Source organism: Magnolia sinica, chromosome 14, assembly GCF_029962835.1.
Source record: "Magnolia sinica isolate HGM2019 chromosome 14, MsV1, whole genome shotgun sequence".
In the NCBI taxonomy this organism is placed as follows: domain Eukaryota; kingdom Viridiplantae; phylum Streptophyta; class Magnoliopsida; order Magnoliales; family Magnoliaceae; genus Magnolia; species Magnolia sinica.
In genome coordinates this window covers 2,265,418-2,293,015 of record NC_080586.1, presented here as the reverse complement: position 1 = coordinate 2,293,015, position 27,598 = coordinate 2,265,418, and the positions used below count along the sequence as shown (strand labels likewise).

At 41.0% G+C, this 27,598-nt stretch overlaps 1 pseudogene; it reads left to right on the top strand.

Moving 5' to 3' along the window:
* The first annotated feature begins 3,766 nt into the window (after positions 1-3,766).
* LOC131225787 (ABC transporter B family member 11-like) lies at positions 3,767-21,983 on the top strand (annotated as a pseudogene).
* Positions 21,984-27,598: the final 5,615 nt, after the last annotated feature.

The following is a 27,598-nucleotide window of genomic DNA, read 5'->3' as shown; positions in this document are numbered from 1 at the left end:
CAAAAATGAGATATATCCAAATCTCATGTTGACCACATTATAGGAAACAGTGTTGAATGAACGTCAACCATTAAAAACTTTTTGGGGGCCATAAAATTTTTGGATCAATCTTTTCTTTGTTTTTCCCTCCATATGTGTCTTTATGACCTAATCAACATATTGGATGTCAAATAAACAGTACAGTGGGCCTTAGGAGTATTTTAATGGTGGATATCCAATCTCTATTGTTTTCCTGTCGTGTGGTCCACCTGAGATTTATATCCCTATAAAGTTTGGCATAAAGCCCTATAATGACCTTTAAAAATGCATGAACGGCATGGATGAAACACATTCATCATGGTGGGGCCCACAGAGCACCGACCATCAGCCACCAGGCCATTTCCAATCCTTGCATCCAGGAGCGAATTAGCTTTTAACCGGGTAACAGCTCAGTGGGTGTTACTCTAACCGTGTGGAGCCTACCTTAATGTATTTGTTGTATATTCACGCCGTTGATCTTCTTTTATATCTCATTTTAGAATGTGATCCCAAAGATTAAGAAGTTCCAAATCTCAGGTGGACCATATCATTAGAAAACATCAAGAATTACCATTAAAAAAATTTTGTGAGCAATTGAATCAACCTGATCTTTGTATTTTCCCTTCATCCAGTCATTCTTGACATTATCAACAGATTGGATAGTAAATAAACATTATGAAAACCTTAAGATGGCCCATTGAAAATTTTAATGGTGAGGAACTCAATCACCACTGTCTCCTGTATTGTGGTCCACCCGATATTCGGATTTACTTAATTTTTATAAGAAGTTCCTAAAATAGGATGGAGAAATGGATGGACAGCGTGGATATACAAAAAATCATCAAGGTGGGCCCCACGGTAAGGGTAACACCCAGGGTAACTAACACCTAATCCGCTCCCCTTACATCCACGCTGTACAACCGTTTTGACAGGGATGCGGATTAGCTACTGAAGTGACGTCACCGAGTTCTATGAGCCCATCATGATGTATCATGAGGTATGCGTTGCATCCACACCGTCTATCCATTTGTATAGATAATTTTAGGGCATGAGCCAAAAAATGAGGCAGTTCCTGCCGGGCCGGTTCAACCCTGACCGTGAAGCTCATCTCAATAATGCATTGTATATCCACACCATGCCAACTTATTTTAAGGCATGGTACCGAAATTAAAGCAGATTGAAATTTAGGTGGACCACACTACTTAAGATAGTGGTCATTGAACACTTACCATTAAAAACTTCTTAGGATTCACCATAATATTTATTTTCTATTCAATGATGAGGCCACAAAGAGGACGATGAAAGGAAAACGCAAATGACAGCTTGATAGAAACTGATATTCGTGTTTTCCTTCTTTCAAGGCTGTGTTAACTTATGAATAAGTTGGATCTCAAATAAATATCATGTATATGTTAACTTATGAACAGGTTGGATCTCAAATAAATATCATGGTGGATCCTAAGAAGGTTTCAACTGTGCGCATCACTCTTCCTACTGTTTTCTGTAGTGGGATCTACCTGAGATTTGGATCTGCCCCATTCTCTGTCTCATGCCCTAAAACACTCTTCAAAGGAATGGGCAGTTTGGATACAATACATACATCATGGTGGGGCCCACAGAACTTGGTAATGTTACTTCAGTAGCGAGTTTTGCTACTCAACACGTAGTAGCTAATATGTGTCCCCTTTTTTTTTTTGGGACCATGCTTTAAAATAAGGTATCAAAATGAATGGACTAAGTAGACATTTAATGCATACATCAAGGTAAACTCCAGCAGTCAGTGGTGGCACCTACTTAACTGAATCAAAGTCACATCATGTCTTATTGTAATGTGATGTGTTTTGATTGGACCATGTGTCATTGTAAGAGACTAGGGAACATATAAGATAGTAATGATGAAAAGTTTATCGCCTACCTTATATGTAAGATTTGATTAGTGGAGCTGTATCAATACCCAAAAAACCTAAAAATGACCTGGCCATCTCTTACAGTGTGCAACCCTGCCCAATAAATCCTTGGTATCATTTCACCTGCAAGGCCAGCCCAGTTTTATAATTACAAATAGGGTAGAGGAGTTTAAAACCTAAAAACTCCACGCGAATTAGGTAATCCCAGTCCCACATGATACTATTTACGAATTACAATTCTAGCATATCATCCGAATTTCCTGGATGCATCACGACTTAGTGCATTCCACTGGTGCAACCGATCGCATTATCCAACCCTTGGGACAATCCAGGCCGTTGATCAATAAGGCCCACCTTATAATATTCTTAAAGTTGGATACACTGTCTATCCATTTTTTCATATCATTTTAGGGTATTATCCAAAAATAAAACAGGTCCAATTGTTAGGTGGAAACAACATACCTTAGTACTCAAAACTTTAAACTTGGGGCTATTTTGGTAAAAAAATAATTCATGCTGACCGTTGTTCTGTTTTATCCAATCCCGAAGTGATGTTTTGGGAGAGTCAACCAACAATAGTTTACGCTTTTTGGACCCCACTTGCTGCAATAGAAAACTATCAGTTGACAATGGAAAGCAACAGCTACGTTGTCCTCAATCCTCCCCAACCGTACCTTTCGGGAGGGTTAGAGCGCTAGATTCGCGCTACGTAAGAATCTTACCTTGTTACGGGAAAATTCCTGTGTTGGCCCACCTACGATTACCAATGACCGTTGAGTGATGGAAGTTAAAAAATCCATACTACTTTTGAGTGCTCATTAATCCCACAGTTTGAATTCAATCACCCATTTGATCTTTTGTTGAGTTATTTCTCGTATGGTTTATAATCTTCGCTGCTTTGATTTTGATTTCCTGCTTTTGCGTTCAGTTCGTTTGTGTTTTTCACAATGCCTTGTTATTGAATGTGATGTGTTTGTTTTGAATCCTACCACATTTCGGTAGAGATTGTGGAGTTGGCATTCATGTTGTAGGAAAAAAAATGGTTTTTTGTAGCTGAAAGGAGTTGTAACCTTCATTGGCTTTCTGGGTTTTGTTCATGCGTGTTAACATGTGAATTGCCACATTTTTTGGGAGAACTTATTCACTTCGACCATCGAATTCATGTTTCATTTGAATACGGATCGTGCATCATGCCCAGTTTTTCTTCATCTCTATATGGTTGATTGGATTTTACTAATCTTCATTGGGTATTGATAGCTATGTGATGTCGGCCTTCAAACGTGTCTATGACTATAATTGCTAGAGAAATTGAAGAAATTGTAGATATTCTTCAAGGGGTGTCGCATCACGTGGACCGTTCAGATTTTGTGCCTAAGACACGTGTGCAAAGATGTGCACGGGTGCTCACGTAAGAAGGTGCGCAGGTGAACATTATATATATATATATATATATATATATATATCATTTTCGACTTCTCTTTCTTTTCTTAATCTTTTTTTCTTAATCTTTTTTACTCTGTAGTTGGATGTTTTTGAAATATTGTATGAAATGGTGGAATCTGCCACTTTACATATAGTTGGCTATCTTTTGTGTGTGGAATTTATGTAGTAGTTACAACTTGCAATCAATTATGGTGGGTCGTAGTTTTTTCTAAATTTACAGAATACTTATCTTCAGAAGTTCGATATGAACAAGATTTTTGGAGTAATTAGATCAAGATTCTTCTTTCCTTCTTTGTGTTTTTTCAGTATAAAATCTTTTTTCATATGCTGTGAGTATTGAATGCAGATAGAGAGGTCTTGAATTGCATTTAAACATAGTGACTTCTCCTGAAGGAGGAAAGAAGATCACAGTCCAGAAGTCGATAGCACGTCCAAGGAGACTTGAATGGACAATGATGTCAGAACACCTCAAGCTCTGTCCACAAGCAACAGACCCCATTGCAGACACTGGAAAGGTGGAATATCGAGAAGACTCCAAGAAGAGAGAAGGAGAAGAAGAGAGAAAGAACAGTGTTCCATTTTACAAGCTCTTCTCATTTGCGGACACCACGGACTTCGTTTTGATGGCTGGGGGCGCAGTTGCAGCTGTTGGGAATGGGATCGCTATACCCCTCATGACTGCTGTCTTTGGTCAGATGGTTAACTCTTTTGGGAAAAACACAGACACTGATAAAATGGTTCATGCAATTTCCAAGGTATGTGTAACTGCTGGGCAAGCCCGACAGTTGTTATTTTTTGACCAATACAAACATGGATTTTTTTCATATACACTTGCAAATTTGCCAGGCTACTGGGGACTTGACTAAGAAAATCCATGTTTGTTCTTTCTCAGAGGTGGCTTGTTGGGTGCTCACTGGGAAAAGGTAGGCGGTCCGAATAAGGAATTTATACCTGAAAACCATACTAAGATAAGACATTGCATTCTTCGATAAGGAAACAAATGCAGGAGAAGTTGTCGGGAGGATGTCGGGAGATACCGTTCTTATTCAAGATGCTATGGGTGAGAAGGTACAATTAGAATTCCTGCCTATTTGAATCGGTAGCATGGAGAAACCGTAACTCTGACACCATATTATTGGAGAAGAGCATGAGAAGGGAATTTGGAAAAAAAAAATGATAGTTAGAGAGCTAATGGCCTCCCTAACCTATTTTATTAACAAAATAGTATGGTGTCCTGAGGGAGCACCAAAAATAAAATAAAATATTGCATAGTCTATGTTAACCATTTATTCTACAGAGGACACAACTGATTTCTACCGCTCGACCTGAAATGATTGTAAATGGCATCAAGAAAGCCATTGTTTATTATTATTAGCTTGGATCAATGGAGGAATAGAGAATGCATTTTTCAATTTTAAGGGCATGTTTGTATGCACATTGATTTTTCATTACCAAAACTTTTAGTGAGATTTCCTAACATTTATGATGAGGAAGTAGCCCTCAGATTGTAATTCCATTCCTTTGAAGTCCAACTGGAAAGTAACACAGTTACAGTTTGGGAGCATAGTCCCTCAATATTAATACAAATGGAAGTAATCACAATTTAGTCATTTATACATTATGGTGCATTTGGTTCCACCAAATATCATGATATTTCATGATCAGTGTCTAATTTGGTGCGACAATTCATGAAATTTTCTGCAACCAAACACAGCCCAAACAGTTTCCATAGGGCCCTTTTATCCCTCCTTTCTTCGAGCTTGGCTTATGGAAGAAGGAACTGAGAAGGAGGCATCAGCAACAACTGGTTTTATCATGGGACAGCTCATGATGTTCATATCGATCAATTCAACTGAATACTGAAACCAAATGCAACCTAAAGATGCGTTATGGGTTTAATATAGTCTAATCATTTGCAATATGAATATATGAATTGATATTTCTTGCCCACCAGTCTGCAATACGAAGATTCCTTTGGTTTATCAGTGAATGTGTTTGAATACAAAGGAAGAAAGAAACAAAGGATGCTTCTCTTTTGAAGATTTAAGACTTCTGATTGATCTTCATTTTCAATTTTATCAAGAGATCAATCACTAGGCACCATCCTTTTTTCATTTTGTTTTTACAGGTTGGTAAGTTCCTACAGCTTATATCAACATTCATAGGAGGCTTTGTGATAGCATTTGTCCAAGGATGGCTTCTTACCATTGTTATGCTATCAGCTATTCCTCTTCTTGTGGTTTCTGGTGCACTTTTTTCTACCATTATAACAAAGATGGCTTCCTGTGGGCAAACGGCATACTCAGAAGCAGGAGAAGTTGTAGAACAGACAATCGGATCAATTAGAACGGTGGGTAATTTTCACAGCATGACAGACAAGTCTCCAAAATTCCTAAACAAAAGCATCTTATGGTGAGTTTGGATTCTCAATTTAATTGAATTGCGATAATCTAATTCAACATAGAAGAAATGACCAAAGTGGAGTAAGCACCATTTTTATCTGTAATGATGAACAAACCTCAACTTTCAGTTCCATGCATTTGAACTGATCTTAATTGCAATTTGAGGGCTAGTCTGTCATAATTAATGAGGTGGGGCGAGCCCCAACTTCATTTCCACTTTCTTCAATTGAAATGTCGCAATTCAATTCAATTGTGCATCCAAACTTGGCTGAAGTCAGTCTTTTGTTTTGCGAAAGCATGATCGACATGGTTCCTCAGGTCGCATCATTCACTGGGGAGAAGCAAGCTATAGATAAATACGACGAGTCGCTGAAGATGGCTTATAGTTCTGGCATTCAAGAGGGGTTGGCTTCTGGTTTAGTTGTTGATTTGGCTCTATTTATGGTATTTTGCAGCGATGGTTTGGCCGTGTGGTTTGGTACGAAGATGATATTGGAAAAAGGATATACAGGTGGCCACGTGATGAACATAATGTTTTCAGTCCTGACAGGCTCCATGTCAGTTTCAAACTCCACTTTTTTGACTTCTTCTTCTTTTTTAAGAAAAAAAGTTTTGTTAAGTCCTTAATCAAACTTTATAACTCCAAACAATCATGTTCAGCTGTCCAATTCAAACATGATCAGATACGTATTCTTCTAGATATTCCTTTTGAATCCCCAGAGTAATGAAACTCATTTAGTAGCTGTTTGGATGTGACCCAAATATCCATTGGATCTGATATCAATGGTGAACCGGATAAACACCCAAATGGCGACACCTTTGGGGCAGGTGCAATTTTCAAAGACCATCCAAGAAGTAGCATTTCAGCCACCAAATAAAAAATATGGTTAACTTCAAATCAGACCGTTATCTTTCTTCTTCTTTTTTTTGGTAGATAATTGGACTTTGTGACTAAAGCCTACTACATATGCACATTTTATGCATCCATGTATGTGCGTATATATGCCTACATGAATGTATGCACGTTGAAATTTATGATTATCTTTCAGGTTGTTGAAATTTTGAGTGAGAAGTTGTTCCGATGGTTTATACTTGGATGATTCAGGTCTCTCGGGCAGACATCTCCATGCATGACTGTGTTTGCAGCAGGACAGGCAGCAGCATTCAAGATGTTCCCAACAATCAAGCAGAAGTCAGCGATACATGCATACGACAACAGCGGGCGGAAACTGGACGATGTGGTAGGAGAGATTGAATTAAGGGATGTTTATTTCAGCTACCCAGCCAGACCTGATGAGCAAATATTCACTGGGTTCTCTCTTTCTATACCCAGTGGCACCACTGCAGCTTTAGTAGGAGAGAGTGGTAGTGGGAAGTCTACTGTGATCAGTCTGATGGAGAGGTTTTACAACCCACAAGCTGGTGAAGTACTGATAGATGGTATAAATCTCAAGGAGTTCCAGCTCAGATGGATAAGAGGGAAAATCGGGCTTGTTAGCCAGGAACCGGTGCTGTTTACTTCTAGCATTAGAGATAACATTGCCTACAGTAAGGATGACGCAACCATTGAAGTTATCAGAGCTGCGGCTGAGCTTGCCAATGCTGCAAAGTTCATAGACAAAATGCCTCAGGTTAATAGTATTTCAGCTCTTCTTGTGATTGAAACCATTTCTTAAAGTCTATGTTTGGATGTAGAATTGAATTGGATTTTGATAATCAAGTTGCGGCAAAGTGAGATTCCCAAACTTGGGTTAGTCGCTCTTCAAATAAGAGGTGAAGCCAATCCCAAATTGCAGTTGGCTTCATTTTAAGTTGGACTGGTGAAAATAAAATTGTGATAATATCGCGAAACAGCTAATGTTTACAACTGAAAGAATATTGTGAATGTTCATCTCCATTGAACCGTAACTTACCCTGCATTTGGACACAAATGAACTGAATAATGAAAGTTAATTTAGGCTGCATTTGGTTGCACCAAATGTCATGAAATATCATGATATTTGGTGCAATGTAATGCACCCTTCATCAAGAGGAAATGGAAAATTTTAATGATATTTTCTATCAGTCATCATGAGATAGCAGCTCAAATTGCAGTTATACTTATTGCAATTCAATCCAATAGTACATCCAAACACCTCCAAAACTATTGGAGCTACACCCATTTTAAAAAAATAAAAATAAAAATTGGGGTACCTTGGTTCATTAAAGTAAGTTGTGGATTAGCCACAGCTTTGCGTAGAAGCTACTGACAGAATCTGTACCTTGATCATGGTTTCTTATATACAAGTTGCAGTTGATTTAAGGGGAGAGAATGGCTACTTACCTCTTCTGCTATTGAAATACCGTATATTCAGGGTCTTGACACAATGGTTGGAGAGCATGGAACTCAGCTGTCTGCGGGACAGAAGCAGAGAATCGCCATAGCCAGAGCAATTCTAAAAGACCCAAGAATACTTCTTTTGGACGAAGCCACAAGTGCGCTTGATGCAGAGTCTGAACAGGTCGTGCAGGAGGCACTAGACAGGATCATGATCAACCGAACCACCATCGTTGTTGCCCATCGCCCGAGCACAGTGAGGAATGCTGATATGATTGCTGTGATTTGTCAAGGCTCAATTGTTGAGAAAGGTAAGAACCTCGCCAAGATCAATTTGATATGGCTCAAAGCATGTCATTTTTAGCCGTCATGTTTCAAGAACCACAAAATGACAAAACATCCAACTCTTTTGAAACCACATGCAGGTGCGTTTGGTTGCATCAAATTTCAAAATAGAAGTTCTATATCATGTACTGATATAACTGTCATTACTACCTAATTCAGCTCTGAGTCATTCGATCAGGTTCTCATTCAGAGCTACTCAAGGATCCAAATGGAGCATACAGTCAGCTTATATGGTTGCAAGAAGTTAACCGGAAGCCAGAACAACAAACTGTAACTGACCCAGACAAAGTGGAGATTACATCAGATTTCAGCAGGCAGTCGAGCCAACGTGTCTCCTTCCGACAATCCATAAGCCAGGGATCATCCATTGGAAACAGCAGCCGCCATTCATACTCAGTCCCATTTGGTTTACCTCCCGGGCTCAGCATCCAAGAAACCATGCAACCAGGGCCTGACAGCCCAATGCATCTGCAGCCAGCGCGTGATGTTCCGCTACGCCGCCTTGCCTATCTCAACAAGCCAGAGATCCCAGTGCTACTGTTTGGTACCGTTGCTGCGGTCATCAATGGCGCTATATTGGCCATGTTTGGGGTATTCCTTTCTGGTATAGTTCGGACATTCTTCGAACCTCCATCAAAACTTCGGAAGGATGCCAGATTTTGATCGTTGATGTTTATTGCCCTTGGTTTTGTATCTTTCGTGGTCTCCCCATCGAAATCATACTTCTTTGCTGTGGCTGGCTGCCGTTTGATACGAAGGATCCGGTCAATGTCGTTTGAAAAGGTGGTGAACATGGAGATCACATGGTTCGATGATGCTGAGAACTCAAGTGGTGCAATTGGTGCAAGGCTATAGACTGATGCAGCGACTGTCGGCAGCCTGGTTGGAGATGCGCTTGCGCTGCTTGTGCAGAATGTGGCATCAGCAGTAGCTGGTCTGGTCATCGCCTTTGAAGCAAATTGGCAATTGGCACTGAGAATCTTAGCCATGATACCACTGATGGGCATCAGCAGGTGGATCCAAATGAAACTCATCAAGGGATTTGCTGCAAATGCAAAGGTTTGCTTTCGAACTCATGCAAATCCAATGATCCCACATGCTGTACAGATACGATTCTCAAACGTAGAGAGAGAGAGAGAGAGAGAGAGAGAGAGAGAGATTCGCACTAGAAGAGATTCTGTGGTGTTTGGGTACTGCAAAAGTAATTCTTTTGTATTTGGACTTTGGAAACTGGGAATGGAGAGGAGAGGAGAGGAGAGGCTTTTTATCATTTTCAAACCATTGCATGGGAATCCATTTCCTAAAATTTTGCAACCCATTTTAAAGATGAGAATCATAATAGGGGTAAATTTTAGATATTGGATTCTCATGGGAATTCATTTCCCACCCTTTCCCAAGACCCAAACACAAATTCAGCTACTCACTAATGGAATCCATTTCCTAGAGACTAGATTCTCAAGAGCCAAACGGCCCAACTAGAGTTTCTCATCTGAAAATCGTGTGATGTGTCCACACGGCATTACCTTGGCATCTCGGGTCCCGCTTTCCAGCTTACGAGATGAAACATAAACAATAATGGTCTTTCCAGGAAAAAAAGAAAAAAGGAAAAAAAAAAAGAAAAGAAAAGAAGGGTTAAATAGAACAGTTTCAGAATTTCAATTTTTTGTTGATTTAGGATGTGTTTGCATGCACAAGTGAATTGAATTCATTCATTTTAATCAAGAGTAATTGGCAAAAATTATTGATGCTTCCTGGTGACCATTAATGAAGAAGTGTACCTCAAACCGTAGCTAAGCTGACGCAGGGATGAACGTGATGAGGTCGATCACTGTCTTCCTCAAGGATAACTACTCCGAATCCATGGAGCTTCTCTGGACTCCTCACAGAGACTTCTCGAATCCACGAGAAAAGAAAGCAAGAAAATAGAACTAAATTCTAATAAATTCAAATTTTAATTGATTAATGAAATAAACGAGTTCACAACCCTTTAAATAGGGATACCAAGCAATAATAGAGAAATCAGAAGCAAACTAAAACTAAAACTCCTAGAAATTCGTAACTTACTATAAATAGTAAATTTATTTTTTATAGTAACTTTCCTATGTGGCTTAACCACGTTATTCTCCTAATTATTCTAAGCACTTTTCATGTTGGACACAACTCCTTAGGCCCAACGGATGAAGAGTTATAATCAAACTAAAACTTTTGTTTTTTTTTTGTTAGCTTGTTAGTACAACCACTGTCAGTTCACACTTCACTATTAGCCACCCCCTCTAGGGAATCAATACCATGACCTTGGTGTTGAAACTTACTATTTATAATAAAAACAGAACTAAACATGGAATTCGGCCATTGATATGAAGGAATCTCGCAAATTCAGCGTGGGCAACCCAGTTGGCTAAAGTAGCTCGTCCTACCCCAAAATCATATATGGTACGTCGAGTAACTCATTCCGGTTTGCGAGATATGCCTATTTTAAGGTTCTAACGGTCTTGATGGCTTCTACCTCTGATCGGGCCTTCTCTGGTCCATCTTGGACATGAAAGTGTCTGCTATCTGCTCTACATCATAAGCTCCTCTCATGTCCAACTTCAAAATAATCTATTTGCAATTTGGAGCCTGGTTCATTTTTATGAATGCTAAGGAATTACAGTACGATCATATCCACTTTGTCAAGGGTGTGTTTGGTTGCACTAATTTTTATGAAAAATCATGAAATTTGTACCAAGTTTGATTGATTAAGCATGAAATTTCATGATATTTGGTGCAGCCAAACTCACCCGAAACAAATTATTGCAGTTCAATTCGATAGTGAATCCACACTCCCTTTTATGCTTTATCTGTAGTACATCATAGTTACATGTAGTGCTTGAAATACTTCAACATGCCATTGTCATGTTCAAATCTGAAAATGGTTGCAGGGTATGTACGAGGAAGCAAGTCAAGTTGCTATTGATGCAGTTGGGAATATAAGAACAGTCGCTTCTTTTTGTGCGGAAGAGAAGGTCATGGAACTCTACAAGGAGAAATGATGAAGGCCCTGCGAAGACAGGAATAAAGCAAGGGTTGATTGGTGGAATTGGTTTCGGGCTCTCCATTTTCCTGCTGTTTTCTGTCTACGCAACAAGTTTCTATGCAGGCGCCCAGCTAGTCAACGACGGGAAGACAACATTCGCAAAGGTTTTCCGTGTAAGTAATTCTTCCATCTCTATGAGAAATTTTTGTGCTTGCATGAAAATAAGAAAACGAAAAGGTCCTGGTACATGGCTCCATTTTCAAACTTCTACATTAGATTATGCTCTATATAACAGAGATGAAATCCATGTAAATTACCTGATTTTAAATGTTGGGTTGGTGGAGAAATGTTTGAGTAGCAGTAAAAGTATTTTAAAACAGATATCCAGTTTTAGTGGCTTGAAAAAATAGTGTTTGTGACGGAAATAAAATCCAAGAGAGGACTCATTTCCCTGAGCATAAGTTTCTCATTTACTCTCAAATGTGTGTTAATCGCGAAATTTTGTGGGGACTAGGCGTACTTGAGGGTGTGTTTGGATGCTCCATTGACTTGAATTGCAATTATGGATTCAATGAAGACGAGATGATCAAGGTGTGTGCTGCACCATTTTAATTAATAATGATAGCTAGTCGTCTACTTGCAATTCCATGCATTTCAATTTGGACTTGAAGCGATCAAAGTGGCAATTTGGAGGCTAGTCCCTTGTCATGAATGGAGTAATGCCAGCCTACGTTCGAAATTTCACATTTATCTACTAGATGTATTGTAATTCATTTCATCTGAGCATCCAAACACTCCCCAAGATGAGAACAAGTGGTGTGAGCTGGATAATGAAAGAACGGAACTTCCCCACAACAACCAATAGAGTCATTTACAACGTATAATTCTATGCTTGTGTGTTCTTCGTGATTTCATTTATTGTTGCTTAGTTTTTCAGGTTTTCTTTGCTCTCAGCCTGGCGGCAATTGGAATTTCTCAGTCAAGTTCCCTAGCACCTGATTCCGCCAAAGCTAAGCTTTCTACAGCTTCTATATTTGCGATTCTTGATCGCAAATCCAAGATAGATCCCAGCGATGACTCCGGGATGACATTAGAAGATGTGAAGGGTGAGATTGAGTTTAAGCATGTCAGCTTTAAGTATCCTATGAGGCCCGATGTCATGGTTTTCCGAGACCTTTGCTTGGCAGCTCAACCTGGCAAGGTAATTCTTGAAAAAAACAATTAAAATTGTTAGACAGACTGAAATATACCTTGTATAGCTAGCATACCTTGTATAGTTGGTTTCCATAGGTAGATGATTCTGATTTTATTACTTTCCTTGTATAGATGTTGTAATCTCTATATATCCAACCCCTTTGGGTTGTCGCAAATAACAAAAGCTTTCAGCTCCTCTCGGTTTACATGGTATTAGAGCTTCACTAATCTAAATCAAGCACCACCTGTCAGATCCGACCATCTCTGCTATGTCCGGCCACCATCCCTGCTCTTCCGACCACCCCTGCGTCGTCCGGCCACCCCTGCTGCATCGTACGACCATCCCTCTGCTCGTCTAGCACCCCCTGTTGCTCGTCCCGCGCCCCCTGTTGCTTTGTCCGACCACCCCCTGGTTGTCCGACCGCCCCTCTACTCGTCCGACCGCCCCTCTGCTCATCCAGCATCGCCTAGTCACCTCTCTTGCTCGATCTGTTCGAGTTCTAGCAACCCCTGTTGCTGTTGCTCCTATCTAGCGCCAGATCTCGATTATCCCGATCCAGCGCCAGATCTCGATTATCCAGATCCACTGTTTCTATTACTATTCCGCCAGATCCAGATTTACATTTTTCAGATCCAGAGCCCCTGTTGCTGTTCTGTTCCTCCAGATCCAGATCTAGCTTTTCCAGATCTACATTTTCCAGATCCAGATCCAGATCCACTGTTGTTGTCACTATTCTGCCAGATCCAGATCTACATTTTCTAGATCCAGAGCTCCTGTTGCTGTTGCTATTCCGCCAGATCCAGATACTGCTACCCCTTGGGTATCTCCTGCTGTACGGTACATCTAAAACATTCTTCTGCTGCAACTCTTTGCGTGCTTTACATAAATTTCGATCAATGGACAAGAACTCATTACGTACAAAGGCCCCACGGTGTAGTTTTGATGGTACCAACTATTCGCTATGGGCCATCCATTTTCAGAACTTCTTTTAAGGTCGTGGTTTGTGAGGACTAATTGATGGATCTGTTACTATTCCCACTTCCATAGATGCCGATAAATTGGCTGATTGGGAAATAAACAATGGACGGATTATTACCTGGATTCTCGATTCGGTCGATCGGTCCATTGCTGTTGGCCTCACACCTCATCGCACAGCTTAGGCAATGTGGGAGCATATCTTCAGACAATTTATCAACAAAGTAATGCGGCTCGGTCATATCGTCTGAAACAGGATCTTGTTAACCTTACTCAGGGTGACGACAGTATTCAATCATTTTACTCTAAAATTGTCACAGTTTGGACTGAAATGGCCTTGATGGATCCAATATTTCCTCATGACTTTAGGATTTTCCAAACTATGCGCGAGAGTGTGCAAGTTCACCAATTTCTTATGAAGCTACGTCCGGAATTCGAGCATTGTCGGGCTGCTCTCTTGAACCGTAGCACTACTCTTTCATTGAATTCGGTTATTAATGATCTATTGGCTAAGGAACAATGACTGAAAGTTTTTTCTCTTCCTTCCTCAACTCCGGGATCATCTGATATGGTGCTTGCTGTGTCCACCACTACACCAACACGTGGTTCCTCTCCTTTGACTTGTCGCGGCTGCAATAAGGTGGGTCATGTTGTCGCTCAATGCAAAAAATGGTGCACTTATTGTCGACAAACTGGTCATGGTATTCAGAACTGTTGTACACGTGCCTATGCATTTTCTTCTAGCCGTGGACGTGGTGGTCGTGGTCGTGGCCATGGCTGTGGTCGTGCTCTTTTTGCTACTACTGCCACTATTTCTTTCGAGCTGTCTGTTAGTGATTCTACATCTTCTGCTAAAGGTCTTTCATCACCTTTGACTCCTGCAATGCTCCAGCAAATTGTTCAGGCCCTCTCTGCGGCCGGTATGTCAGGTATATCCCCATCTTCTCCATGGTTCTTCGATTCGGGTGTTTCTAATCATATGACTGGTGCTGTATCCCATCTTCGTGACATTTGTCCCCACACCGGTAATCAGGTTATTTCTATTGCAGATGGCACTAGACTACCTTTTCAGTCCGTTAGATCATTGACCTTCTCTTCTTCTGCCCATCGCCAGTTCACCTTTCGTGATGTGTTTCATGTTTCTAACCTCTCCTCCAACTTAATTTTAGTTGGTCAACTCACATCCAATAACTGCTTAGTTATATTTCTTCTTAACTGTTGTTTTGTGCAGGATCTGGCGACGGGAAGGTACTTGGGATGGGTAGGTGGCATAGTCGTTTGTACGTGCTAGACTTTGCTCCATTTGTCACTCCGACTCGATCTTTCTTTTCTCTATCTTCATCAGATATTTTTTCGGCAAATAAATTGTGGAAACTTTGACACTTTTGCCTGGGTCATCTACATTCCGATCGGTTAATTCAATTATTTTCTTCTGGCATGTTAGGGAATATTTCTCTTAATAAGAAAGATTTGGATTATTCTTATTCATCTTGTTGTCTTTCAAAAAGTAAATGTATTCATTTTCCTCTAAGTATTACAAAATCATCTTCTATGTTTGAACTAGTACATACAGATGTTTGGGGTCCTTCACCACTTATGTTACTCTCTAGGTTACGTTACTACGTTATATTCATTGATGATTTCACATGTTACACCTGGATTTACTTTCTGCACTCGAAGTCATAGGTTTTTGAAAATTTTAAGATATTTCACTCTATGGTGGAGACTCAATTTTGAGTTCCAGTTCAAACTCTCCGCTCTGACTCAGGGGAGAATATCTCTCAACCAATTTTCGTACATTTCTTCAGGGTCATGGGATTATTCATCAGACCACCTGTTCTAATACTTCACAACAGAATGGGGTGGCTGAATGAAAAAATCGTCATATTGTTGAAACTGCCAGTACCCTGATAACAGCTATGAGTGTTCCTCGTTCTTTCTGGCGGAAGCAATGTTACATTCAGTCTACTTAATTAATCGGATGCCAACTAACGTTCTGAACAGTAAATCTCCACACTTTGTTCTCCACGGCATCCCTCTTGCATATTCTACATTTCGTGTTTTTGATTGTGTCTGTTATGTTCACCTGATTTCACGTGAGCGTAACAAACTATCTCCCAAATCGATCAAATGTATGTACTTGGGATTTGAAAAAACTCAGAAGGGTTTTTGATGTTATGATCTGGTTTCTCGTCGTGTTCGGGTTTCACGACATGTTGTTTTTCTTGAACATATTGTCTTTCATTCATTTCTTCCTCCTCTGCACGTCCCAAAATCTCCTGGTCTAACTACCTTTCCTGATATTCTTTTTGCCTCGAGTACTCTCCCTCGTCCGTTGCAGGTTTATTCACGTCAATCACGTACAGCTCCACCACCTATTACTCAACCCGGACCTACTGTACCTGTTGCAGATCCTGAACCTACCTCGATACGTTGTTCCGATCGTGTACATCGAGCGCCTGATCGCTTGATATGCTCTATGTTTGCTATTAATGCTACTCTGGATACTGTTTTTATTCTTACTTCATACTCTCAGGTAGCCACTCATGATTGTTGGAAGAAGACTATGGCAGAAGAACTTGCGGCATTGGATGATAATCATACGTGGGACATTGTCACTTGACCCGCTGACCAACAGCTAATTGGTAGCAAATTGATTTATTTTGTCAAGCTCAAGTCTGATGGATCATTGAATCGATACAAGGCTCGACTTGTCACTCAGGGATACAAACAGGAATACATACTTGATTATGATGAGACATTCGCTCCCGTGGCCAAGATGAAAACTGTTCGTACTCTTTTGGCAATATTTTCCGTTCGCTCTTGGCCACTTGCTCAGATGGATGTGAAAAATGTTTTTCTTCATGGAGACCTCCAAGAAACAGTATATTTGAAACCTCCTCTTGGGTCTTTACTCCCTGACAATAAGGTATGTCGCCTAAAGAAAGCTTTGTATGGCCTCAAACAAGCACCTCGGGCATGGTTCCAACGCTTTCACGATGTTGTTACCGGTGCTGGCTTTACTCAAAGTAGTCATGACCCGTCCTTATTTTTGCGCACCACTGCTCACGAAATTGTCATTGTTCTCGTCTATGTTGATGATCTACTTCTGACTGGTAGCGATGCTACTGACATTTCGGCTTTAAAGGAAGTTCAGCAATCCTCCTTTAAGGTGAAAGACCTCGGCCATCTCACATACTTTCTTGGGCTTGAAATTTCGGATTCTAAACGTGGGATCCTGGTCAACCAGCGTAAATATACCAATGATCATCTCGCTTTGGCATCATTGACGGATCAGAAAACAGTTCAGACTCCCTTAAAACTTAACGTTCATTATGGTCGCGACGATGGTGATCTACTTGCACAGCCCAACTTATACCATCGTTTGGTTGGGAGTCTGGTTTACTTAACCATGACTCGCCCTGATATTGCCTACGTTGTCCAAGTCGTCAGTCAGGTTGTTTCTGCTTCTCGAACTCTTCATATGACTGCGGTGTTACGCATCCTACGGTACCTACGTGGAGCTCTAGATCGATCACTGTTCTTCTCCTCCACGGCGACTCTGGACCTTCGTGCTTATTCGGATGCTGATTAGGCCGGTTGCGCTCCCACACGAAGATCTACCACTGACTATTATGTTTTTCTCGACACTTCTCTCATCTCTTGGAAGTGTAAGAAGTAGGCCACTGTTTCCAAATCAAGCACAGAAGCCGAGTATCGTGCGATGTCCGCTGCGTGTAGTAAGCTTGTTTGGTTACGTGGACTTCTTTCCAACTTGAGCGTTCCTGTGTAGAATCCTACTCGATCCACTCCATGTTGATAATCTCAATGCCATTCAGATTGCCTCTAACCCGGTTTTTCATAAACGGACGAAGCATATTGAAGTTGACCGTCACTTTATCCGCGAGAAATTTCAGTCTGAGCTCATTTTTCTACCACATGTTGCATCCCATGATCAGATTGCAGACATTCTCACCAAGTCCCTAACTTTTGCACGTCACTCATTTCTCATTGGCAAACTATTACTTGTCGATGACCCGCATTAGTTTGAGGGGGGATGTTAGATAGACTGAAATATACCTTGTATAGCTAACATACCTTGTATAGTTAGTTTCCATAGGTAGATAATTCTGAATTTATTACTTTCCTTATATAGATGCTGTGATCTCTATATATTCAATCCCTTTGGATTGTCTCAAATACATAAAAGCTTTCAGCTCCTCTCGGTTTACAAAAATACCATAACCCATTTCAGGAATCGGCTATTTGTTTAATTCAATATTGCATCTAAATGTAACAAGAGGTTTATAGACTCTTCCAAGAAAGTGTGGCTGAGATTGAAATAGCTCAACCAACTTCATGTACAAATGTTGAGGGTCAAATATTGCATATTAGACCCAGTTATTGCATGAATCTACAAGCATGATACCGTTTAATGGCTGATTTAATCGTGTTTGTAATGCAGGGTGTATTCACGAGCCTAGACTGAAAAAGGGTGGTAAATGCATGGATTTGACGCTCCAGAAGCACCAAGGCAAGGAACGAACTTTAGAAGACCAAGAGCGACGGAATTATACATCAGGGGTCCGCGGAAATCGAGAAACTGAAGCTCAAGTGGCCTGAAAGTCAGCCAGAATGCAAGATCATAGGGTTCCCACCATCTGATCAGTTCGAAACTTCATACGTGGCTTGAGGACCATAAATAAACCGTACACGTAAAATTTCAGCCCCTGGATCACTGTGGAAGTGGCTCAACGGACAGATCAGCCCCTTTAATCATTATGTGGGGCCCGCCTGATATCCGGATATGCTTCAAAATTGTTCTAGACAGTTTGAATGATATGGCAGAATGGTTGGACGGAGCTGATCTCTTATATACATCAGCATGGGACCCACATGTGCATCGCACATATACAGCATGCGTGCACCAGGCGTGCACGGCAACTCCAGGACGGTCAAACCGTCCTGGACTCGAACTCGCCCTCTCAACAACTGCAGCACGTCCAGCCGTTACTCAGACGATCGGATTGCGGAAGTTGGTGGGCCACCACCGTGCATCGGATGATCAATCCGGACCGTCCATCAGAAACCCTTGCCCCCTATCATCCTCGCCTAGATGGCAAAATTTCAAGAAAGATCGGAGGCCGGCTATTGATCGTCAAAACTAGACGCGGACGGCTGAATGAAATCATCCTTGGACCGCACCAATTTTTATCCAAAAACATTGAGTCCCACCTGTTTTTTCGAGCTGATACGAATAGACGGAGTGGATCTTTCAAAAAACCAGTGAAGTGGGCCCCACCACGTGTCAGCGCGTGCCCTGTTACACGCGTTCGTGAAAGCCGGACGCCGTCCGACTTTTGCGACGGGTTGTACGGCCTTGGGGGCGGTCGGACGGCTGATCTGAACCGTTCATCATGTAGGTGGGCCAAAAATCTCCCAGGGGACGTTGTCCTTTTGGAAAGAAGACAAAAAAATAAGAAGAAGGGAGACACGGAATTCCAGACTGCGTGAGGACTTTCGCAGCAGAGGGACGCGTTCCAGGCTGCGGAAGGACTGTTTCCACAGCCTACTTCCGGTGGGACTCCACAGCATCAGGGGGAAGCTTTTCCATCTTTAAAAAGGAAGAAAAGAAACGGAAAGAAGGGAGTTTTTGGTAGTGTGCAGCCGAGAAGAGAGTGTGGAGCCGTGGGGAGCTGCTGAACGTGGAGTGCACGGCTGGGTTTTCTGTGGCTGGAGAGATTTTACAGGGCAGGGGTGGAAGCTGTTGGCAACACGGGGAAGGCGGCGTGGACGTGAGCAAGAGTTTGGTATGAGAGAAGAAACAGAGAAGGAACAGAGAAGACAGGAAGTGAAGTTTATTAAAGCTGGGTTTTTTTTGTCCTCTTGTTCTTTTCTTTCTTTTTTTCTCTCTATTATCATTTGCTCTGTTTAACCCAGTCATGTTTGGCTAAACCTCTTAGCTAGGGCTAAGAGGTGAAGCTTGTATTGAGATGGGAGACACTATTTCATGCATTTAATTTAAATTTCTGAACTGAACTTGGTTTTAAGTTGATTATTATAAGGAATATCTTTTTAGTCTTTAATGGTCTGTTGTGACTGAAATTACAATGGGTTTGTAATGGCTTTGAATATTTCTTTTCCCTTTTTATGTTTATGAAGTCAGGAAGCCCTGTTGTTCATCATTGCTCCATAGGCATGGTAGGATGACAGTACCCTTCCTGATCCTCATACATGGTTGATTGGTTGGTAATTAGTTTAATTCTGTTATTTGCTTTGCCTCCTGGGCATGGTTAGATGATGGAATCCATTCTAATTCATATACTTTTCATCTCTTAAAAATCAGATCAGGTAGGTTCAGTTTGATTTCCATAAATATTAATGCAGGCATAATTTCTCCCTGATCTCTACAAGTGGATCCTCTGAATCCCTAGTTTCCTTCCTCTGAATTACTTAAGTTTTAGATAATTATTCCGCAATTATTCCCTAAATTCTATTTGTTCTAGATCGCATCTTAGACTAGTTCTATTTCTACCTAGTTTCAGGAAACGTACAAGTTTCAGTCCTTGTGGATTCGACCTCGGTCTTACCGAGTTTATTACTACATCACAACCCTATACTTGGGGAGTGAACAACAAACCTCAACAGCCATAGATCGGAAGACATCCATCCACAGCGACTATGAACTCAAAGTACAAAAACCAACTTCACTAAATACAGTTACAAAACTGCTGCTTTGCATTACTAGATTTAAATTTTTTTTTTTTAAAAAAAAAAACACAGCTCTATTTGTGCACTCTAATTGAATGAACTTCAAGACTTGCCTTGTCTAAGCCCTTAGAAGCCTATCAAGCTACTTTTCACTGTCCAATGTTGCTTAGCGTCTAATGATTACGATCTTGTTTCACAGACGGTCGCTCTCGTTGGAGAAAGTGGGAGTGGAAAATCAACAGTGATCGCATTGTTGCAGAGATTCTATGATCCTGATTCAGGTCACATTACTCTAGACAGAACAGAAATTCAAAAGTTTCAGTTGAGGTGGTTGAAGCGGCAAATGGGTCTGGTGAATCAAGAACCAGTTCTGTTCAACAACACGATCAGAGCCAACATTGCCTATGGAAAGGAAGGAAACGTGAGTGAAGCAGAGATTCTGGCTGCAGCCGAGTCTGCAAATGCCCACAAATTCATAAGTGGATTGCAACAGGTCAGATCACTGTGACACAACTGTTGTTAAATCATCATTATTCAGTAACCTTTGCTGTAACCTTCTGTATTCAGTTCGTACAGTGGGCCCTGGTTCAGTGACTAGGTCCACTGATATCATGGACCATGCATATGGGCCCCATCATATCAATGTCCTGGATTACCCAGTAATGTGACCCATTTGTACAAACTGCTAACTGGAGGATTCTATGCAGAACATTCGATCAAGGATCGTATGATTCCTTCAAGATAAATAGTTTTTTATCATAAGGTCACATCCCATGCTTAGGTTGGTTTCATAGTTTTAAGGCTCAAGGAGTCGGATTGACTCACTCAGTCTTGAATCGACTCGTGACTCAGTCGAATATGCAGAACATTCGGTCAAGGGTCATGTGATTCCTTCAACATAAATGGTTATTGACCACAAGGTCACATCCTATGCTTAGGTTCATTTCATGGTTTTAAGACTCAGTGAGTCAGACCAACTCGCTCGGTCCTGAGACAAGTTGCGACTTGGTCGAATCACTCATATTTTCAATTTTAGCTCGTGGTGCTGAACCAGAATTGACCGAGCCCAAGTGGACTCGGGCATCAATCCCTGGTTGAATTCTATCTTATAAAAATAGCTATCACCACATAAGTTCACAATCTATTTAAAACGAAGTTAAATGAAATGAAGATATGTGATCTTAAGTTAAAAATATCTGTAATTCCGATGATTTTCTTGGTCTTTATTACATGCTCTCAGATTTTAATCATTTAATGCTAACTATTATCTATCACATTCATAAATTTGCTTTTATTGCAGGGCTACAACACACTAGTAGGAGAGCGTGGGGTCCAATTGTCAGGCAGGCAGAAGCAACGTGTGGCGATCTCACGTGCAATAGTGAAGGAGCCAAAGGTCTTGCTACTAGACGAGGCGACAAGCGCGCTCAACGCCGAGTCCGAGCGAGTGGTTCAGGACGCATTGGACCAAGTGATGGTGAACCGGACCACAGTCGTGGTGGCCCATCAGTTGTCCACAATTAAAGGTGCTGATCTAATTGCAGTGGTTAAGAATGGAGTTATAGCAGAGAAAGGGAGGCATGAGAACTTAATCAATATCAAAGATGGGGTGTATGCCTCCTTAGTGGCACTTCACATGAGTGGTTCATCTTAGTATTTTTTTCAATTATGATTTTTCTGATATTTTTGGGTGGTATCTGTAATTAGAGATTCTGATTCCCCAGGATCATCTATACATCCAAGTCATGGGTTTTTTGAGGCAGAAATATGTGCCCAGATCGCCGCATTTCACGAACGTTTATTGTTGTATTTTGTTGAAGCTCTAAACTTTGTTATTCATCTTCTACCTTGTGAAGGTTAAGGGGTCATTTGGATGCATGTAAATGGGGCTAGTTGTAAAGGATTTACAGAGAAATCATTTACAAGCTGTGTTTGGATGCTAATTTGTGCCTGCAAATCATTTACAGACCCTAAATGATTTACTGCTTTAACCGCATTTTGATTTTCTAGCACAAAGTTGTGATTTTATATACAATCGCTTCATTTATAGCTTTAGCCATTTTTAAATACCCAATTATAGGATATAAACAATTAACATGCTATCCAAACACAGATAATCATTCATATGTGAATTATTTATAGCTTAAAGCCAAACATAATGGGCTATAAATGATTTCTAAATCATTTACAATTTAAACAATTTATAGGCATCCAAATGACCCCTAAAAAAGTTAGTGACCTAGAGACGAGCCGACGACCGAAGCCCCATGATCCCATGTAAATTCCATCCAGCGTTTAGAAACGATACGAAAGATTAGATTAATACAGGTGTCATATCATTTAATCACAATAAGAGATACCGAAGATGTCTAGTGGATTTCACAATCCACTACATCTGTGGGCCCCACATTGATGCATGTGTTTTATCCATGCCGCCCATCCATTTGCACCTTTTACATGTGACTGCATATCCATGGTACACCAAACATAGATTTTGCCTAATACAGTGTTTTTTCCCAAAGGAAGAGTTGGGATTGATCCCAAACATGGGATTGAACAGTCAAAATACCATGGTATTTTCAGACATGCAATCATAGTGCAATAATAATATTAATTCCATCTAATGCAATTCCATGCCATCCACTTAATGGCCTTTTACATAAGGTGAACCTTGTGGTGGGACAATCCTTTTGAACTGGTCAGGTGTGGCCCACCGTGATATTTGCCATAAATCCACCCCTTCCATCCATTTTTTTAATAATATTTTAGAATATGTGAGTGAAATGAGCTGAATCCAAGACCAAAGTAGGCCACATCAGAAGGAAAATTGGGAAAAGAAATGCCTACTGTTGAAATTTTCTTGAGATCCACCTTGATGTTTATATGCCATCCAAACCGTTTATACCACTGGGATGAATTGAAAACAAAAAATCTTAGCCTGACAAAAAAAAAAAACTTCTGTGGCTATGCAAATGTTTCAACAGTGACCCGCTGTTTCCTCTCATGTGGCCCACATGGGTCTTAAATCCAGCTCATTTTCGTTAGCATGTCCTAAAATGAGCTTGAAAAAGGGATGAACCAGATGTTATTTAAACCTACTTTTGGGTTGACGAAATACAGAAAAACATTCTCACATTTTCATAGTATCAAAGCCATCCTCCAGCTGCCGTAGATTTCTACCATTCCAAGCTGATTGCATGATATGGCCCACACCACCGATAACAATGTAATGTGTTATATCCACGCCATTCATCTATTTTTCTAGATCATTTTAGAAAATGAGACAAAAATGAGGCAGATCCATATCACAAGTGAATCACCACCATAGAAAGCATTGGGAACAATGAGGCCCACCGTTGAAAACTTCATGGGGGCAAGAGAAACTTTCGATCAAGCTGATATTTTTATTTTCCCTTCATCCTCGTCTGTGAGACCTCCTAAACAGGGCAAAAAAATCATCATGAAGAGCCTTAAGAAGGTTTTAACAGTGACGGTCATTGTTTACACTACTCTTTGTGGTGTGGTCCACTTGAGCTTTGAATCTGAATCAATTTTTTCTTAAAGCCCTATAATGATCTCATAAAATAGATGGATGGTGTGGATATAACACATACAATATGTTGGGGCCCACAGCAGTTTGCCAGGTCAACGTACCACGGAAATCGATGGTGTGTGTCACACTACGCAATCCGCGTTCCTCCGGTCAGGTGCGCGACACCACGCAGAAATCGGATTGCGTACTGAGTTACTCAGTACGCAGAGAGCGTACTGAGTAAACTCTGTTGGGCCCACCGTGAATGTATTTGGTCTATCCACGCCGTCCATCCATTTTTTTCATCTTATTTTAGGGGTTGAGACCAAAATTTAAGCATCCCCAAAGATCAAGTGTACCATAACATAGGAAACAGTTGGAATAATGATTTCCACCGTTGAAACCTTTATAGGGCCCACAGTGATGTTTCTTTCTCATCCAACCTGTTCATAAGATCACAAAAACATGGATGTAGGAAAAAAAAATACAAGCTTGATCCAAAACTTCTGTTGCCCCCAGGAAATTTTCAATGGTAGATGTTCAATTCACACGGTTTCCTGTGGTGTGGTCCAATTGAGGTTTAGATATACTCATTTTTGGTCTAAAGTCCTAAAATTATCCGGTAAAGTGTATGGACGGAGTGGTTAAAATACATAAATCACGGTGGACGACTCAGTACGCAATCCGCTTCCAAGCAAGCATGTTTCCTGACGAACATCACACAGGGCGGGACCGGTCAAATCGACCCAACTTGGTGTTTCCGGGGGGCGCGGATTGGATACTGACAAGGTCAGTAGCGAAATCGCTACTGAAGTGACGTCACCAAGCTCTGTGGACCCACCATGATGCATGTGTTGTATCCATACCGTCCAACCATTTGTAGAGATCGTTTTATGGTATTACAAAGAGAATGAGATAGATCTAAAGTTCAAGTAGACCCCACCATAGAAAATAGTGGAGACAGTGACATCCACCGTTCAAAACTTCTTAGGGGCCACATTAGTCTCTGATCAAGCTCATATTTTTGTTTTCACTTCGTCTATCTCTGTGTTAACTTATGAATAGGTCGGATCTCAAAAATACATCATGGTAGGCCCTATAAATGTTTCAACGGTGGGTGTGACTGTTCCCACGGTTTTCTGTAATTGGTCCACTTGAAATTTAGATCTATCTCATTCTCTTTGTAATGAGATAAAACGATCTCTACAAATGGTTGGACGGTATGGATACAACACACGCATCATGATGGGTCCACATAGCTTAGTGATGTCACTTCAGTAGCGATTTCGCTACTGACCTTGTCAGTATCCAATTCGCGCCCGTTTCCGGGCTTCACCAAATGGATTGGCTACTACCCCTGCCACAGCCAATGGCTGGTGGTCGGTGCCCCCGTGGGCCCCACCCTGATGTATGTGTTTCATCCATTCCGTCCATCCATTTTTCTAGATCATTTCATGGTATTACAATAAAAATGAGGTAAATCCCAATATCAAGTGGAACACATTATAGGAAACAGTGTTGAATGAACTTCGACCATTAAAAACTTTTTAGGGGCCATAAAAGTATTGGATCAAGTTGATCTTTGTTTTTCCCTTCATCTAGGTCTTTATGACCTAATCAACAGATTAGATGTCAAATAAATGGTACAGTGGGCCTTAGGAGGATTTAAATGATGGATATCTGATCACTATTGTTTTCATGTGGTGTGGTCCACTTGAGATATATATCCCTCTCATTTTTGGGACAAAGCCATAAAATGATCTTTAAAAATGGATGAACAGAAACACATACATCATGGTGGGGCCCACGGAGCATCGACCACCAGCCATTGGTTGACACCAGCCCCAATGGTTGGTGGTCGGTGCTCCATGGGCCCCACCATGATGTATGTGTTTCATCCATTCCGTCCATCCATTTTTCTAGATCATTTCATGGTATTACAATACGAATGAGGTAAATCCCAATATCAAGTGGAACACATTATAGGAATCAGTGTTGAATGAAAGTCGACCATTAAAAACTTTTTAGGGGCCATAAAAGTATTGGATCAAGTTGATCTTGGTTTTTTCACTTCACCTGGGTCTTTATGACCTAATCAACAGATTAGATGTTAAATAAAAAGTACAGTGGCCCTTAGGAGTATTTAAATGATGGATATCCAATCACTATTGTTTTCATGTGGTGTGGTCCACCTGAGATATATATCCCTCTCATTTTTGGGATAAAGCCCTAAAATGATTTTTAAAAATGGATGAACGGAACGAATGAAACACATACATCATGGTGGGGCCCACGGAGCACCGACCACCAACCATTGGCTGGTGTCAGGGGGAGTAGCCAATCCGTTGACACCAGCCCCAATGGCTGGTGGTCGGTGCTCCATTGGCCCCACCATGATGTATGTGTTTCATCCATTCCGTCCATCTATTTTTCTAGATCATTTCATGGTATTATTTTTCTAGATCATTTCATGGTATTATAATGAGGGCGTGTTTGGATGCCAGGCCCATATCGTATAGTACTGTAAAATTTAATAAAATATACAATTCACAACTACTCTATCCAAACATTGCCACGTAGTATGTTGGCAGCCGAGTACCACGCCGGCCCACTTTATCGAAACCACGCGTCTCATTTATCGGCGTATTGCACCGCACCGCACCGCCTTTGGAAAAAAAAAAACCCCTAGTTTTTTTTTTGAAACAGAGCAGCCGCATCCCCATGTTCAACTCCCAAAACTTCAACCGCCTTTCTTCTCCAGCGAGGTTTGAAAAAACCCTAGCCGCCATCCCATCACCATCATCGCAAAACCCTTAGCCCCTTCATCTTGCGGCTGAATTCACAACTACCAACGACCGGTAGCCGGAATCCATGACTTCCTTCTCAATGCCGCTGATTGTAGACTATAACGGTTGACGCGATAGGGATTTAGATGGAAGAGGATGATGGTGTTAGCGCTAGCTCTAAAGAAGATGAAGGAAGAGAGTGATGGTGGGTCTCCCGCTGGGTAACAATGGCCACACGGCCTTGTAGCAGCGGCGACAACGATTGATGACTGCCAGTTTCAATGGCTGAAACACAACTGCACCTAAGATGACGACATTGATGCCACTGTTGTTCCCTTTGAAATGCAGCGGTCGAACCCTAATCGCAACCGCTGCCTCTGTTAGCAGCGGTAACGATCGGTGATCCTGCCTCCACAACTGTCGGTGCACGAAACAGGATTTTTTATTTTATTTTTAAAATCTGTAAGTGCGGAAGTTCGCCAGGGTTTTCATCATCTGCTACAAACGTATGAATTGCGTTGCCTACTTCAATCCAACTGCAACTTGGATCTTTCTTGACGCCCAAGTTCTTCATTTTCATTCTCATTTTCGCTAGAAAAACTGATGGACAGAGTGATTATTCAATACATACATCATGGCGTGCCCTACAAAGTACAAAATACATGTATATTGGATCAATTTGGGGAGAGAGTATTCCCGTTTGATGATATAGGATGTTACCAAGAGATGAACACTCAGTTCCCAAACACTGATTTTGGAAAGGATGGTTTCCTCAAATTACAAGTGCACTCTTATCCAAACATTGTGAGTGGTTTGCAATTTGTAGACGCATTACTGCTGCAGGACCACTAATACATTAATGGGACAGTTTTACTTCCCTGTACAATACTATACGCGAATCTAAACACGCCCTAAGAATGAGGTAAATCCCAATATCAAGTGGAACACATT